The sequence below is a fragment of the Rhinatrema bivittatum genome, chromosome 15 (assembly GCF_901001135.1).
Source record: "Rhinatrema bivittatum chromosome 15, aRhiBiv1.1, whole genome shotgun sequence".
NCBI lineage: Eukaryota > Metazoa > Chordata > Amphibia > Gymnophiona > Rhinatrematidae > Rhinatrema > Rhinatrema bivittatum.
Genome location: NC_042629.1, coordinates 56,149,395 through 56,167,159, shown reverse-complemented (window position 1 = coordinate 56,167,159; position 17,765 = coordinate 56,149,395). Strand labels below are relative to the sequence as shown.

Sequence of the window (17,765 nt, the reverse complement as noted above, 5' to 3'; positions counted from 1 at the left end):
TTTTCGTAGATAGGGCTGTTGCTGTTTGAAACTGGCAGTCAGTGTGTTTATGGTATGATGGGTTTTGTATAGGTTCTGAGTACATTTTTCTTTTTTCAGGGTTTTGAATTGCACAAGATTACCGAGGTGTGCCAATGAATTGCTGTTACAGTGAGGTGTCAGCAGAATCTGAATAATTTCTCTGGTGAGTGGTAGAAAGTGTCCTAGCTCTGCACCCTTTGAGAGAACTTCTGTGAACGCAGGGTTTCTAGAACTTCACTCCCAAGAGAAGAACCTGATTTGATCTTTGCTCTTGTAAAACTATTGCTAAAATTATTCTAGATGGTTGAAACTGTCCAGGGGTTTCTTTGTGGCATGGAGGGGCCTTCTGTCTAGAGAGGCAACTGACGTGCATGCCCAGCACGTCTGAGGCAATGGGGCAAAATGTTCGTAGTGGTGCCTCCTGCTTTGAGCAAGGATTTCCTGTCTCTGCATGGAGAATTTTTTTTTTTTCTGGTAAGGGGTGGGACCTCTGCTGGGATTGAACTGGGTGGTTTTCCCTATCACAGGTCGGAGGATGACTCCCTGATGACTGCTGCCTGGGAACGGAGAATAGAGAATTTTATATTTTAATAGCGTGAATTCCAGTTGTGTGTGTGTTTACAGGATGGTTCTGGCTGGGGAAAGCTATTGGTCATGATTGAGCTGATTATCAAAATCTCTGGGGACAGGAAGGAGGCAGCTTATGGACCTGTGGCCTGATCTTTTAGGTACCCAGCAAACACCTCTGATTGGACTAATTTTATAATGTTTCTTGACTAGCTTTTGGGATCCTATTTTATTTATTTGTTAGCTTTTATATACCGACATTCGTGGGTACATCCACGCTTCCATTCCTCAGAATAGAATGAGCAGAAGATGACACAAGCAGAGCTTTAAGTGACTTGTAGAAGTGAAGGGGGGGGGGGTGATGGGTAACGGGAAGGGGACAGGCAGTATAATATTGTGGCTCATTGTGTGATGAGAAATCCAGGTCTTCCGTGTCCTTTCTTCTCCGTTCCGAAGCATTTTACTAGTTGTGGGTTGTTAATGTCAGATGAGTAAAAGTAAAGGGTTTGGTTCGTATTGGTTTCACCTTGGTGCCTATGGCTGCGTTCTGTTCCTCACGGAGACCACACGTGATGCAAGACTGGAAAGTAAAAATGTAATGTTCATTCAGGATACCTGCAAACCAGGCCTGTCTGCCTTGAAGCCACCGCTGGAGTCAATTTATTTATATTTGGTGGTGGTTTTTGTTTGTTATCCTGTCCCATGGGAAAATATTTTTCTTTACGTTTTTATAACATGCGCGCGCAGCCGCGTGCATGTTATAAAATCCGGGGTCGGCGCGCGCAAGGGGGTGCACACTTGTGCACTTTGCGTGCGCCGAGCCCTAGGGGAGCCCCAATGGCTTTCCTTGTTCCCTCTGAGGCCGCTCTCCTTCCGCCCCCCAGCCCTACCCTAAAACCTCCCCATACCTTTATTTTTCAAGTTGCGCCTGCCTCCGGGCAGGCGTAGGTTGCACGTGCCGGTGCGCGATCCCCCGGCCTAGAGGCCCTACGGAGGCCTCTGGCCACGCCCCGCCCCTTTTTTTCAATCCCCGGGACATATGCGCGTCCTGGGGCTTGCGCTCGTGTCGCTGGGCCTATGCAAAATAGGCTCTGCGTGTGTAAATCTTTTAAATCTGCCCCAAATGTTTTTAGTAGAACTGTTCTAAGGCTCCTCGGTGATTCTCGTTGTCTGGTATTTATGTAGGTTAAGCCTGTGTCAAGTTTCACCAAAAAAAAAAAAAAGTTACCTGTGTGACCGCCCTAACTAATGAAAATTTCTGACCTGTGTGGTGGATTGAGTTGCACATTTGTCCTTTGGTAAACAGGAACAGAACATTTGTGGTGAGAAGAAATACAATAGTGAAAAGTCGTCTGTCAGTGACTCACCTAAAAAATTTACTGATTGCTTCAAAGGAACATTAAGAGCCTGACTATTCGTGGTATTGCGTTTGCACATGTAAGTGGACGGCGAAGGTTTATCCCACTGTTTTATGAACTGTACGGCAGGAGCTGCTCCGTTTATAAAATACCATGCGGTTCTACTCTGAAAGTACACGCGTAGGTTTCAGTATGTGTGACTCTTCCGTTGCGATGAAAGCGCTTCATTTTCTCTACCTATTTTATAAACCTACGCACGTATTTTGGTTGTGAAAAAAGTGTACATATAACCATAAATTATGCGTCGAAGCAAGTATTTTATAAAGCAATGCGCGTATGCTTTTTTTTTTTTTTTAAATACTTATTTTGTGTGCATACATGAAACTGCCTGTTTGAGGATAACTCCATCAGTTCACCCAGTGCCTCCAGTTCTAGACCCTTCACTCAAGAACTGCAACCTGCTCAGCAGGCATAAAACTGTACAAATGAGTGATAGTTTTATATGTGCAAGTCTCTTATAAAATAGCCACTTCTGTACGTATTTCTTAACCCTACACCGGAGCGCCCTAGAACCGTCCCTTCTATGCACCAAAAAAAATGTACACTCAAAACCAAAAATAAGCACGCACTTCCGAAATGTATAAAATAGGATACATGCAAATGCCTGTGAAAGCATGGATAGGCTATTTTACTGTGCAGAACATATTTGAAAATGTACTCATAAGATTGAAATATAAAACAATTTTTATGCTAGTAGTACAGTTTTTATATCTTTGCTATGTAAGTAGTGCGAGTGCCTTGTTAGTCCACTTGGATATGTGGAAAATTAAGGTCAAAGACATGTTGTGATAGTAAGTGCATCTGTGATGAGGTTGGGTCCATCAGGCGGGTATAGAACGAGCTAAGGACGATCTTTGCTTTTATTTAAGAGATTTGGAAGGTGAAAGTGAAGACTGCTTTTGGTGGCCCCCAGGGCAGCCCGAATGTATAGGCTGGATTACAGTAGGGGTGTGGTGGTGGTGGCGGCTTTCAAAACTGTAAACAGAGGGCGCATTTTCTGATAGCCCATGCAGTTGCTAAGTGCACGGCCATTGTTAATGCCTGCACTTCAGGCGGATTGTCAAAGAGAAACGTACCTGAGTTTTGAAAGTGAGTACACGGTGTGCATGTTAAAGGCATCTGTGTGCTTTGTAGCTGCTACTGGAGCAGGAGGCAGGGGAAAAACCTCACGCAGAGGCTGTGGGGACTTCCTCCGGCCAGTCTGGGGCCCACCCATGCCAGGTGCCCCGAAACTCTGCAGTCCTGGGTGATGCTGGGATCCAGGCAGTCGCCCTGCTTGTTGTCTCACCCCTGCCCCCAGCACTGCTTCTCTTTAACCCTGTAAAGCCCGCCTGTACCTTTTTAGCTGTATTTCTGGAGGGCAGTTTGCAAGCAGACTGAGTAAACAGCTTTTTGAAAACTGCTCTCCTTTTTATAAAAAGTGAAAGGATGGTGATGTGGAGGAAGACTCTTCATATCTTTGGAAACAGGCTACCACTGACTAGGATTTCCAGTTGTTGATCTTGCATTTTCCAGAATGCGTACACGTAAGGTTAGCCTTAAAGACAGGGATAGTCGCTTCCAGCCCCGGAGGGCAGTCAGCCGGTCCACAATAAGTATTCCTAAAATATATTTGCGCAGATGAGCATTGGATTAACTTTTTTCATATATTGGGGTAGCCTGGAAAGCAGACCTGGTTATGTCCCCTTGTGGTAGATTCAGATGCAGTTCCTTGGCCTGCGAGCCTGGGTGGAAGGGCTGGACAGCATGCAGGGAGTGCCCGTGCAAAAGCCCGCTCCGCCGTGCTCGGGTGAGACGCGCACCAGAGGTGCCAGCATCGCCCGCCTCTGGGGCTGTCCTTACCTTATTGATGGCGGCCACTGGATGCGGCTCTGATCTTTCGTCCTCTTGTAACTGAAACCGGAATGGCAATGTTCTGCTCTCGGCTCTTTTTCAGGACTTTCTGACTATCTTTGGACAGTGGTTTTTTTTTATTTTATTTTATTTTTAAATGAAATTAAAATTTCAAAAGTAGTAATGCAATTCTTCCAAAACGCACCCGTCTTCTTGAAATGACCAGACTCTCTTTTACCAGTAACACTGTCTTTTTGAACTTGCCGAAATCGGCCCCCACAAAAAGCTGCTGTGGTACGAGGATCAACCTAAAATATAAACGTGAGAAGGGCAGGTAGGAAAGATAAAGCCTTTTTTTTTTTTTTTTAAAGATTTGCTTGTTAGGTTAGTGGGTGTGGTTAGCCCGTGTGGAATGCAACTGGTAGTACAGGCTTCGGAGGTTGAGCGTCGCCCAGTGCCGCCTGTCCCTCTGTGCGGCTCCCATGCTTCACCGGGCACTTGGACACCTTGACTGAACCGGCGCGAGCCTCCTGGGGAAAGGCAAGTGGCATTGTGCGTCAGACAGGTGTAGGTGTGTGTGTGTGTCGGGGGGGGGGTGACGGGTTTGTTTCTGGGCTGCTGGCAAGTGGCATTGTGTGTCAGACAGGTGTGTGTGTGTGTCGGGGGGGGGGGGGGGGGGGGGGGTGATGGGTTTATTTCTGGGCTGCTGTCGCCTTCTTGCAAAGCAGTCCTGGACAGGGACTGGACAGGACATGGGTTAGAATAACCTGCCTCTGTTCCCCTTTCTTTGGGCTTGTTTACTTCCTTCTTGAAATCATCAGCAGAGGGGAGAAGCTGCTGGCACCTCTCGTGCTCCGGCCAGCGGGTGTTTCCGTGAAGAGGCCTCCCTCTGGGCTTTCGGGGAAGCCGGCTTGAAATGTTGGGCTACTGTTGACCCCTTTTCTTTTGCTTCCATCCGCTGGATTGTGCACCTGGGGTGTGATGCGGGGTTTGGCTTTCTGTGCTCTGTGAAAGGAGCTGGATAATCCTGAGTCTGGGTGCGCAGTGAATGAGTTACCTGCCTCTGCAGTTTCTCAGCAGCGTTACCAGGAACTGGCGGGTGATTTTTTTTTTTTCCTGCCAGAGCACTTTTAACCAGGATGGGGAAATGAATTGTGGTCACGACTGTCAGCTGTCAGCAAACATTACACTTCAAGTGAAAGAATAAAATTATGATCCCCAGTTACATGCAGCATTTAATCTTCTTCTTTTTTTTTTTTCTTTTTGGCCCAATAGATCTGTGGCTCAATTCTTCCCCTGCTTTAATAGACCCTCCCTCCCTTCCACTGTCCCTAATCGGGTCCTGAGACCGGCTCCTTCCAAAACCCTGGATCATGAGCTCTAAAACCAGCCACCAGATGTAACCTTTGATGACCCGTTGTCTCCCTCTTCTGCGCCCCCACCCTCCTCCCAGGAGCTGTGAGCGCTGCCTCTGCAGCAGCCCCAGCTGGCCCCAGGGACTCTCCACGTAGCACTGGCGCCACCAGTCTGGCTCTTCCTGGCATTTTTAGCACAGCTTCCACCTTGGTTTTTGGAATATTACTGCTGGCAGTCACTTCTGCAAATGGCCCTCCACTGCTCATCCATGATGTCCGCCCACTCCCCCCCCCCCCCCCAGATCTTGTGTCCACTGAATTCTCCATATTTTTTTCGGAGCACTCATGTTGAGGTAGCCATATTTACTTTGTCCTGCCAAGCTGAGCCGGTCCTGGTTTTCATCTGTAGGAATGTGGTAGGCATAGGTGCATGACTGGCTCATCCTGTCCCTCATGAAACGTAGCTCGTCACTAACCCTGGCACACGCTGACATGGATGGAGCTAGCGTGTCCTTGCTCCAAGGTCCCTGTCTTCAGTGTGCAAAGCCAAAAAACAGCCGTGCTACGGTGAACCTTCAGACTAACCTGTAGCGTTCCACTTTCAGCATATCTCCTTAGGATGGAAATACATTCCAAATGATATGGTTTGCTTTAACTACCATTTTGATTAGCTCTTTTTTTTTGTGATTCAGTTATTTCTACTGCTTTAAAATAGAAATCCACTGTAATATATTTTTTTTTAATCTGAGAATTGGAGTGGAGGAATCGTGCTGTACCTGTTATGCAGAGACATTCCTGTACAGCTTTTGGCACTGGGATAGCCAGAGGGCTGTTCACACAAAGAAAATGGCCTTGACCTTCCTTTTAGCACCTGTAGTATATTCTAGTGATGCTGAAATCTTGGGTGCTGCCTCTGGCATGCAGTTGAACAAACTGTTTTAAAATAAAGACAACACGAATATTTCCATCAGATCACCTAAAACGAGACTATATGCAATCCATACGTAAAATCGGAGCCTGTGGCCACGGCCATAGGCGCCGCCACCAAAAGGCGCCAAGGAGAGCTGTGCGGCCGGCGTGTCCTCTGCAGAAGAAAACGCAGCGCAGGCCCCGCTGAAATCGGCACTGTCAGCGCAGCCTTAGTAAATGGGGGAAAAGCAGTGTGGGCCCCGCTGGCAACGCTCCTGATTCTGGCGGGGCCACGCTGCTGCTTCAGAGGAGGAGCGTGTACTGCCGCAAGTAGTCCAGTGCCCCATGGCCGGAAGTTGTTCCCTTAGCCTCGGGGGCTGAAGGAGACTGCTGCTGCCTGCTAAGTCAAGGAAAGTGAGTGAGAGAGTGCCTGTGTGTGCACCGGTGCCCCAGTTGCTCCCTGCCTGCTAATCCATGACAATTTCAGGGAATCTGGAAGTCAAAAGTTCCAAGGTATGGATAACGGGGAATTTTTTAAAAATCCTTGTTTTAATTGTTGGGTGGTGTTTGATGTGTGTTTGTTTTGAAATATTTTATTGTTGTTTGGAAGATTTTTATATGAGTTTTTCATTATCGAATGTTATCCTAGTCATTAAGAGGGTAACTTTAAAATCCGCATGCAGGCGTCCGTGTGCACTTGGTTGCCGGTGCGCACACATGGATGCGGTGATTTTATATCGGCGTGCGCGTAATGGGGAATTTTATAGTATGCACACGGCCCTAATCCCAGTTCCCTCCCAGTCTGCTCCCTGTAATGGAAATTGATAGTGAACTTCAGGCAAGAGTCCAGTGAGTTGAGCCAATTATGGAACTCTAACAGGGTAGATACAGATGATAAAAATGTCTATATAACGCTTCCAACATATCAAATATCGGGTATAAATACTGTGTTAGATATATAACCATTCAAACTCTGCTACAAAAATGTTGGCCACATCTGGTGCCATGGCTACCCCCCATGGCGGTACCACAAATCTGCAAGAAATACTTGCCTTCATAGGAAAAATAATGTTTACTTATGTATTTATTTATTTGTTGAGTTTTATATACCGTCATTCGGTAAAGCCATCATAACGGTTTACAAAGTTCAAATTGCAAGACTTTTAACAATTGAGCAAAAGGTATAACAAGAAGCATATTAAACAAAAGAGAGACATCTAATTGCAAATATATTAAATGGAACTTGCACTAAGGGGTGCACAAAGAGGAGGGCCCCTTTGTTGCACCCCTTCAGCGCATGACGCATGGCGCGCGGCACCTGGTGGCAAGGCGCCGTTCAATAGTCAGTGCTGCCCTTGATGACATCAGGGGGACGGGGCTCCCGATCGGGTCTCTCTCTCATTGCTGTTTCTTTTTCTTTTCTTGATGGTTTTTCTCTTTTTTTCTCATGGCGGTGGAGATGTACTGCAGGGTGCCCAGAGATGATGGGCAAGCCAAAGATAATAATTGAATTATATACTCTGTGGGGCATCTGTTGAGAATGTGTGCATTAGTGATGGCATTCACTGCTCGATCTTGAGGGATAACAGTGTACAAAGATTCAATGTCCATTGTGACTAATACGCAATCTGGATGGACAGTCACTGCATTCAAAATTTCCAGCATACCTGAAGTGTCTTTAATAAAAGACGGAGCTGATGGTACTAATGGTTGCAAGAGTTTGTCCAAAAAGATAGAAATTGGTTCTAAGACACTATAGTCCTGGCAGCAGATGTGGCCACCATTTTTTGTAGCAGAGTTTGAATCGCGTGGAAAAGAGTAAAGTGATATACATACCAGGGAAAAACAATCTCAGCTACAAATACACAGTGCTGGATTCTGTATCCAGGAAAGAGACCTTGGAGTACTGATGGAGAATGCATTTTGAAATCCACGGCTCGGTGTGGTGGCAATCGGGGGGAAAAGCAGCTAGAATGCCAGGAATCATCCTAAAGGAGTGGAGACTAAAACGGAAAATGAATATTGTGTGCCGTTCCGGTTGCCCCCAAGTCAAGACAGACGGCAGAACTAGAAAAGGTGCAGAAAGGAGGGAGCCTGGAGAGGCCGTGCAGGCAGCAGGCTAGGGCTCTTTAGCTTGGAAAAGACTGAGAAGGGGACATGAGAGAAGTTTATAAAATCCTGAGTGGGGTGGAACAGGTTATTTACCCTTTCAAATACCACTCAGGCAAGGCAAGGAGACATTACATGACACTTAGCAACCAGCAGACTTAACAGAAATAGTACTTTTCTCACTTGGCACACTATTGAACTATTGTAGAATATGTTGCCAGAGGCCATGGACAAGGGAGCAGTAAGGCAGGGGTTAAAAGAGGTTTGGACAAGCTCCTAACACATTATTAGCCAGGTAGACTTAAGGGAGTGAGTTATTGCAATACCTGGGAGTGAGGTGTTGTGTGTGTGTGTGTTGGGTGTTTTTTTTAATTAATTAATAGCATTTATCAAAGCGATGCACAGTTATAAAATAAAATATATAGTGCAACATAAAACAAACTACATGTCTGTATCAACTGCTGATGCCCACTTTCTCCAACTTGTGATGGTTATTTCTACCAATTCACTTCAATGCCATTTACAAAAATCGCACTTCAAACAGCTGCTAGAGTCTCCAGCAGCCCTTTATAGTTGCTCGTTACAAGAGCCATTAAATATTAAGGACATAAACCGTGTTTTCAGTTTCCTCCAGAATAGTTTCATATCAGTTCTGCTATTTTATATCAGACAGACTGTGCCGCAGAAGCTGAAAAAGATCTGTTATAAACAGTCTCAAAAGACAGAGAGCGTTTTTAGATGGTACCAGTTACACTAGGCCTTTCCCTACCAAATGCAAATTTCTTCTGCCTCATACCAGTTCAAACAGTTTTTCAAAGGTGGTTACAGGAGATGGGATCTGGCAGGCATTTATGAGCTGGACAGGCCGCGGTCTCGCTGGATCATGGTCTGACCCAGCATGGCGTTGATGCAAGCAGGGCTGTACAGATGAACAAGAGGAGTCACGGTAATCTGAAAGGCGGACAGACTCTGGAATGATAAATATTTCTTCACGGAAAAGGGTGGTGGATACATGGAACGACCTTTTCATGGAGATGTTGGAAGCAAAAACAGTAAAAAGAATTCAAAGTGTGGAACAAGAGCAGAAGATCCTTGGATGGCAGGGTAAAGCTGGAAACGGGGACTGTAGTATAACAGAAAGGGGAAAATGGGCTGACTAGATTGGCCTTATAGTCTTTATCCGTCGTCGGTTTTTTTTTTTTTTTTTGTGTATCTCGTGTATTTGTTTTGGTGCTTAAGATATTTTGTCCAAGGTGACTCTGCGGCAGTGCCACGTGGAAGGTCCCTGGTTGGATCCCCAGGTTGACTGCTTTGGAGGCAGGAGGGGAATTGTCTCTCAATGGTGACACCTACTGGCCAGATTCAGGATGCAGGATTGTAGGATTCTGGAAAGAGACCCTGGTACAAGGCCACTTGCCCTGGACTGTTGCAATCACCGAAGTATATTTTGGTGGGGGGTGGTGATCTCTGGGTAGTGGTGAATGAAGGCTCATGGTGCCATACCCCAGCCCTGGTTCTGATTGGAGCCGGAGAGCCCAAGGATCTGTAAATCTGTTTAGTCTGCCATTGTAGTAATGTCCTGAAATGGACCCCTCTGGGAAGGATTTAGTACATTGATCACTGTGGCATACCCTTTCCCTGCGGCTCACTTCAGAGATCAGGTTCTCTTTAGAGGTTATTCAAACATCAACTCGTCAGCACATACCACAACTAAGATCCAACCCCTCTCGCTCACTAGGGTTGCTATCTCCCCCAGGCCCACCTGCAGAGGCAGATCCAGTCCTGGTTTTGCCCCGTTGTGTGCTTGTAGATGTCTTAACCAAGGACATCAGAACTACAAGTATATGTGTGTGTGTGTGTGCTGGGGCAAAAGCACGAACGGATCGGTCGTTGATTTGAGCTGTCTCTCTCTCTCACCAGTGACATACACTTAACGGTGCATTCTGGAGATGGAAGGATGCAGAAGCAATCCTGTGTTCCAGAAATGCGGAGAGAACGCAGTGTGATCTCAGGGCAGAACTTAATTGGCAGTAAATCCATGTCATTAGGATCATCTTCTATTCCATGGCTCATTTCCTGTGGTACACTCTGTGAGTGTGTGGGGTTTTTTTTTTTTTTAAAGCCTCTACAAAGTGAATATTGTGTGTGAAATCCTTCTAAATAGTAAACAGAGAATAGATTTAGGAATCTGACCAGGACAGGAAGCCAGAGAGCTGAAAAATAAGCAAAGTGATATGCAGAAGAATCTAGCTACAGGCATTACTAGTTTGGAGCCAGGCACAGGGTTAATATGACAATAAATAAATACCCACTCAGATTAGTTTTTTCGAATGTGGGAGGAGTACTGGTGTTGAATTAAAGGTAAGCAGGTGGTGTGATAGAATCCATTGATACCTCACTAGAAGAGCAGTAATCTGACTCTAAAGGAGCTTTACTTATTCAGGGCACTTACAAGAACGCAGCACCCTCTGCGTGTGGTCCAGGATCTCAGTAATGACATGACAGGTAGTAAGACCCATCCTCCATTTTCAGTAGGGCGTCTGTGTGGTATGTGTTTGCTCGTCAGCCCACAGCAACCCAGCTGATCTTTCAAAACAGGCCACCTGTGTATTTTCTTTGACGATTTAGCTTGTCACGCGACTAAAGAGTGCATACTGCTTACGTGGTGGTAAAAGGATGTGTGTAATGTGCAGCCACACCTGAGTGATGCAGCTTAGAAGTGCATGCATATGATTTATATATTTCCCATGCTAGTGAGGCATGTGAACCCTGCTGCACACAAGACGTGAGTACTGTGTGTGTTGTATGGCACAGGGTGAAGGGCTGCAGTCCAGCCCTTCCATGAGCAATACTTCAGGAAGGGTAATGGGGTCTCTCATACCAAGGATAACTTTCTTTCTTTCTTTTTTTTTTTCTGTTGTGACATTTGATTTAATTCCTGGGGAGATCCTGGTGCCTAAATCTTTTATAAAGTTGTTCTGAATTGGCCTCCTTCTGCTGTTACCATTCCGACTGCTTTTTGGTCACAATCACAAAGCGAGGAGTAGCTGGCTTGTTACGGCGGTTACTACCCCAAACCAAATGTGCCTGATACTTCACTTCACTTTCAATGCATATCCAGCATGGCTCTCTGCTTCAACGACAGGGGAGAATAAAACTGATACTCCACGCATATCCAGCATAGCTCCCTGCTTCAACGGCAGGGGAGAAGAAAAAAAACAACCAACAAGGGCTGTACAACATAGTCTAGGTAAAACAAATAAGCATGGGTGTAGCTTGCTTATCGCGGCGGTTACTGACCCTACTACCCGTAACTAATCAAGCTTGATATTTCACTTGGATGCAGCTCCATCACTGCTCTCTACATTAATGGTGGGGGTGGAAAGGGAATAGAACAAAGAGCTAAGAGAAACAGATAAGTATGAGAGAAAAAATGTGTGAGGCTTGCTGGGCAGACTGGATGGGCCATTCGGTCTTCTTCTGCCGTCGTTTCTATGTTTCTATATGTTTCTATTTTCAATAGTCTGTGGCGCTTCTAGTTTCAGCAGACCCCCCTTCTGCCATTGTCTGGCAAGCCCTCTGTGCCTGGCATCGAATGAGTTTACTGCCGGGTAACCCCAAGGAGCAGTGCATGCCTGCATCGCACAATACCCTTTTGTCTGGGCATTGCCTACCAGATGTCCTGTCCTGACATTTGCGAGTGTGGCTGTGCTTGACTGGGCATGTCACTGTGATACGCCGATGTGACACTTCAGGTCTGGCTTCTGCAGCAGTGGTAACTGAGACGGACTGGTGAGCCGGCAGCCAGGAGGATGCTAACTTGTGTTTCCCAGTAGTTGGACCCCAGCAGGCTTTATTTATTTATGCAAACAGCTGGTGAACAAAACCGCACTGCCCTTCTGTCTGTGGCAGTCCCATCCAATGCAAACATCCCAGCCTTCTCTTGTTCTGCTTCCTTCTCTGGCTGCAAAACTGCTTTAAAACTGCTCCCCGTGCCCTTCCTGCTTAGATCTTCTGCCTGCTGCAGCAGGTGGACCCCGAGTAGGGCCATGCACCCAGAATAAATGCCCGTGATCCCTGTATAAAGTTCTGCATATTTCTTCTCCAGTTGTGCTGCTGCTGCTGGTCTCGGATACTGAAGAGACAGTTTGGATTGTGACTGGATGTTGGAGGTTGAACTTTTCTCCTTGTGAAAACTGGATCTGTTTTCTTGCAGTGAAACGCGAGGGTGCAGTTTGTGGACACACAAAGGGGCTGGAGTAGCACAAGTCTGAAAGGTTAGTAGTGCCAGTCAGGACTTCAGGCCCAGCTACTGAGCAGATAGAAAGATCAACCGTAGACCCCTTTTATTCTGTCACCTTCTGTTTGGATCTACAAGAAAAACTGGGGCTATAGGTTCTGGGCATCCTGAGGGCTCCTATGAGAAGATGTTTGCAGGAGGAAGTGACTGGAGGTCAGGGAGACAAGAGGAGAAATGTTACCCTCCCCCACACACACAAAATTGGGGAAACTGCCCTGGGGATTAAAGTTAACTCCACAAACATGGAGGAGCTGCCTTGCTCCTGGTTCTGCTTTATTATTTATCTGCTTTATTAACTGCTTTTCATACCCTTGCTTTTAATCAAGAGACTTAAGGACTCTGACCTGTACAGCGTAGTTCTTAGGTGGCTGGGAAAGTGCAGAGAAGGGCGACCAAAATGATAAAGGGGATGGAATGGCTTTCCCTATGAGGAAAGAAGATGGGGCTGTTCAGTTTGGAGAAGAGATGACTGATGGGGGGGATATGTTAGAGGTTTACAGAATCATGAAAGGACTTAAACAGGTTAATGTAAATCAGTTATTTACTCTCTTCAGACAATACAAGTACTAGGGGGACTCCAAGAAGTTAGCAAGTAGCTCATTTAAAACAAATTGAAGAAAATTATTTTTCACTCAGCGCATAGTTAAGCTCTGGAATTCATTGCCAGAGGATGTGGTTACAGCAGTTAGTGTAACTGGGTTTAAAAAAGGTTTGGATCAGTTCCTAGAGGAAAAATCCATAAACTGCTATTAATTAATAAGCAATAGTAGCTTGAGATTTATTTAATGTTTGGGTACTTGCCAGGATTGGCCACTGTTAGAAACAGGAATTCTGGGCTTGATAGACCCTTGGTTTGACTCATTTATTTTAAAATATCTTATGTTCATATGTAATGATTATCCTGATTTGTAGATCTGTTATGCTGGCTAGCGCAGGGGGGATCTGCGCTGTCTCCCCTTCTTTTCAGTATTTATCTTGGTCCTTGACTGAAGGTTTATATATATATTTTTTTTATATAATACAGAAATATTTTCTTTATGCTGACGACATTAAGCTGTGTGCTCCTGTGTGAGGGTCGCTCGGCTAAAGTAACAACCTGGCTCGCTTCGTTATAAGCTTAAATTTTAAAACTTACTCTGGATTGCCAGAGAGCAGGGATGTCGCACAGTTTCGTCCTTCCCTCCTGGATCTAGAATTAGAGCCTAAAGAACTAAAGTCAGTCCTGGGGAGGTTTGTGGGATGCCTCCCTTTGGAAGCGTAGATTTCCGAGATGAGTGGGATTTATGCGCCCGTGTCGACTTGGATAAATAAGGCCACTTTGAGATTAAACAAAAAAAAAAAAAATCTTGCCATGCCTTGATGACACAAGCCAAGTAGATTACCGGGATGCCCTAACATTATGGGGTGGTTACAGCTCACTTACCTACTAAAAAAATCTTCCTGCTGCTTTAGAGCTAGAGATCCTATTACATCAGGCTTGGGTGGAACTGTATTGGCTTCCAGCTGGTGGGAGAATAAAACTTAAAGCAGTGCAAAAGGAGATGCGCTTTTCTTAACCTTACAAAAGTCCAGACCAAGGTTTAGAGTCAGATTTTTCCAAAGGTATTTATTAAAGTGTATGTGGCTCCCTTGGTCCAGACTATGAATTGCCCCTATGCTTGGGATGGGGAGAACCACATGAGAAATTATATTTGCTAATATGATTTATCTTCGGGTTCGTAGCCTGAGTGGGGGATGAGGCAGGGTCCTGGTCATCCCGGTACCACAATTCTGTGCCCCTCCCAAATAACCTCTCACAATCAAGAAAATGAAGAAGTCCCTCTTGATGGTGGAGCTGGCTCGATGATAAAAACAGATAGATGAGCACTGCAGTATGTGAAATCTCTCTCTCTCTTCTCCCCCCTCCTCTCTCTCTCTCTCTCTCTCTGCTTCCCCAAATGGTTTACTTGGTACTAATCAGAAAGTGGGTTTGGTTTCAGTCTCTTACAGAAAGACCATGGTCCAAAAGCTTCTCTATCCCAGTCCTATCTTGTGTCTGTACCTGCCGGCAAGGGTTTATACTTGACTGCAGCTGAAAGGGTGAAACAGTTAAGATGTGATACTGAAATTATAGAAACATAGAAATGACGGCAGAAAAAGACCAAATGGCCCATCCAGTCCTCCCAGCAAGCTTTCACACTTATTTTTCTCATACTTATCAGTTACTCTGACTGCTGAGGTCAGGTCCCTTGTTGGTAACTTTTTGGTTCTAATTTCCTTCCACCCCCGCCATTGATGTAGAGAGCAGTGCTGGAGCTGCATCTAAGTGAAGGCAAAGGAATAAACCTTCTCCCTCGTCTTCTAAAATATTCTCTGCTCAACTTAGACTCTTAGGAGGGTGATCCATCCATGTAATCCTGGGCCTGGATAGGAAGTCTTTCAGTCTCTCAGTTCCTGGCTCCTCTGTCTCTTGTTGGGATTTTACAAGTAGTTCTCTGTTTTCTTAGAATGCAGATTTCTCCTCTTCTTGATGATTAGCTCTTCAGGAGAAGAACTGATTGCAGGGCTGCCAAATGCACTCCTTTCTTCCTGGCTCCAACTCCTGGCCATCCCTGCCCCTCACACACAGACATAACCAGCCAAATTGTGCTTTTTCTACCTTAAATGGTCTCCCAGCATTCCTTTGGCTTCCTCCTCTGCTGGCTAGGTAGTTCTGTTCTCTGGGTAGACTAAACAGTACAGCCCTTTTCCCACCTTATCACTGTGAGTGCTGGATGCTGGTTCTTGCAGAACATTTGTCATTCACAAAGAGCACACAGGGGTTTTGACATTTTTATATTCCTTCACCTTGGCTGCGGGGGCTTGCAGTCTCTGCAGGGCTGAAAACCCCTTTTTGACAGATCCAAAACACATTACCCAGGCCCAGATGCAGCTCGGCCCATACTGTAAGACTCCAACACATCAGCTCATGGGGGCATGAACCTAGTTTATAGTAGCTTGCTTGCATGTAATTTGAGAGCGCTGTTCACAGATAATAAATTTCAATCAAATCCTGGTCCCCCGACATGGAACAGCTTTTCTCAAAACAACGGCATCTGAGGACTTTACTATTACAGGAAATCTGGGCATAGAATCAAAAGTCAGCAGAAATAAAGGCAGCTTACTCTTAGCATAGCGGTTCAAAAAAAACAGAACAGGCTTTAAACAGCTGAGCACTGGTAAACAGACAAATAACTTCAAACTGCAAGCAGGTCAATCCAGGGAGAGAGACTCGATGAAACCACAAACCTGAACGGTAAGGCTAAGAGAACTAATACCATCTGAGGCAAAGACAATTGTGAGTAGAGAGGCATTAAGCAGTGAGATACCCCCTCTCCCCCAAGCAGGAACCTTTTAAAAGAGAGAGCTCAGACGTCAAAGTAAATAAAAACAAAGAAGAAACAGAATAGAAACATTTAAAAACCAGAAAAGAGGTGCATCAAAAGGAGAAACGGAAAAGTTATTACACAAAATCCAGGCAAGAACTAGAGAGGGCTTCTCCTTATCAGCGCCAAGCGCCTTTGCGTTGGCGCCAAAAAATAAAGGTCACATGACGGACAAGAGCCAGTCGGGAAGAACCGAGGCATCAAAAGATCTTTCTAAGCGGAACTGTCAAAGATACGTCAGAGACGAAGTGACAGTAACCATCAGGCAAGAGAGTTGCCAAACCGGGCGGCCCATAAGAACATAAGAAAATTGCCATACTGTGTCAGACCAAGGGTCCATCAAGCCCAGCATCCTGTTTCCAACAGTGGCCAATCCAGGCCATAAGAACCTGGCAGGTACCCAAAAACTAAGCCATATTTCAGTAGGCTCCAAAGATGCTAAAAATATTAGGTAGTGTATCGCAGAACCTGTCGGGAGATGATAAATGAGAAGAAACGCTGACAGAGAGAGAAAATCACACTGAGAACAAATCGCGTGTGTAAACGGGAAGGCTCAGATAAAGGTGGCGCAGAGAATAAAACGAGGAAATCAATAATTCACCTAAACTGGACTGAAAAAATGACCAGGAAGAGAAGAAAAAAACCCAGGTGTAAACAGTTAAACCAGGACTTTCCTCCTTTTTTCGGGCTACGCTGGTGTCCTCACTCACTAGACTTTTTGTCTAGAATAAAGTTTAAAGCCAGGGCTATGACTAGTTTGCTTTTAATGAAGTTTTCATGACTTGGGGCCCACTGTTTTTTTTTGTTTTTTTTTTACAATTGCGTTCTTAACTAGGCTTTTTGATTAGGCCAATGCTAAAAGGAAAAAAAAATGGGAAGGGTTGTGGATACTAAGGGAGAGGTTTTCAATTTCATTGACTCGACATTTTCAGCAAGATTCTGTTAGATATCAGAACCAAGTAACATTTTCTAGCTTTGGGTAGGCGCTAATTTTACTTTCTGTATCTTGCGGGAATAACTAATAGTGCCCGCAACATGCATTTGCATGTTGCGGGCGCTATTAGTTTCGGGGGTGGATTGGATGCGCGTTTTCAATGCGCTATTACCCCTTACTGAATAAGGGGTAAAGCTAGCGCATTGAAAACGCGCATCCAAAAGTGGGTTAAAGAGTAACTAAAGAAATGTCATTCCCCCCCCCACCACCCCCCGGTACCTCTTCAGTGTCCAGCCATCTGTCCAAAACATTTATAGAATTCAAAACTGCAACACTACCCCCATGGCCAAACTGAAAATAAAATGCTTTCTTGCTCTTTATCTGCAGATGGCTTCTTTTGCCTTGGTTTCCTCTTTCTCCCCCTTCTTCTCCTAACTTCTTTTCCAGGCTCTCCTTTCCATCTTAATGTTCCTCTCTCCCCTTCCCGGCCACATTTTTCATGTAATTTTCCGCCAAGTTTTTCCCCCTCTCTGCCTCGACATCTCTCCTTTACGTCACGATGGCTTCACTCTTTATCTTCTCGCACCTGGATGTCATCCCGCCTAGTCATCTCTCACCCTCCAGTTTTCCCTCCCCCATTCTCTCCTCGCTGGCCTGATCCCTGTCTCTGGCTCCCTTCTCCCTCAGCAGATACTTTTTCTCTGTCCCCCCCCTCCCCACAGGTTTCTCACCACCTCTGAAACGTGTCATTTCACTCCCCCTGCCCTTCACCTCATCCCCTGTAAGCATTACCTCCCTTGCCATCAATCACTTTCAGCTCCTCCCGGGTCATTCTGGTGGATGGCTCCTCTCTCTCCTCAGATAAGTCGGGAGTCTTTATTTATTTTTTATTTATTTAAAATCTTTTCTATACTG

At 45.6% G+C, this 17,765-nt stretch overlaps 1 protein-coding gene across 9 annotated transcripts in view; it reads left to right on the top strand.

The window, feature by feature from the left end:
* ATP13A2 (ATPase cation transporting 13A2) overlaps window positions 1–17,765 on the top strand; it is a 135,288-nt gene that overhangs the window by 34,151 nt on the left and 83,372 nt on the right. The window contains exon 2 of one of the 9 annotated variants that reach the window (XM_029577868.1): window positions 12,429–12,489. The exons of 7 other annotated variants lie outside the window; for them this stretch is intronic. The gene's annotated coding sequence lies outside the window, so the exon portion shown is untranslated. Of the gene's footprint in view, window positions 1–99; window positions 185–12,428; window positions 12,490–17,765 lie in introns of all 9 variants that reach the window. One more of the 9 variants, XM_029577864.1, reaches the window with a different exon arrangement.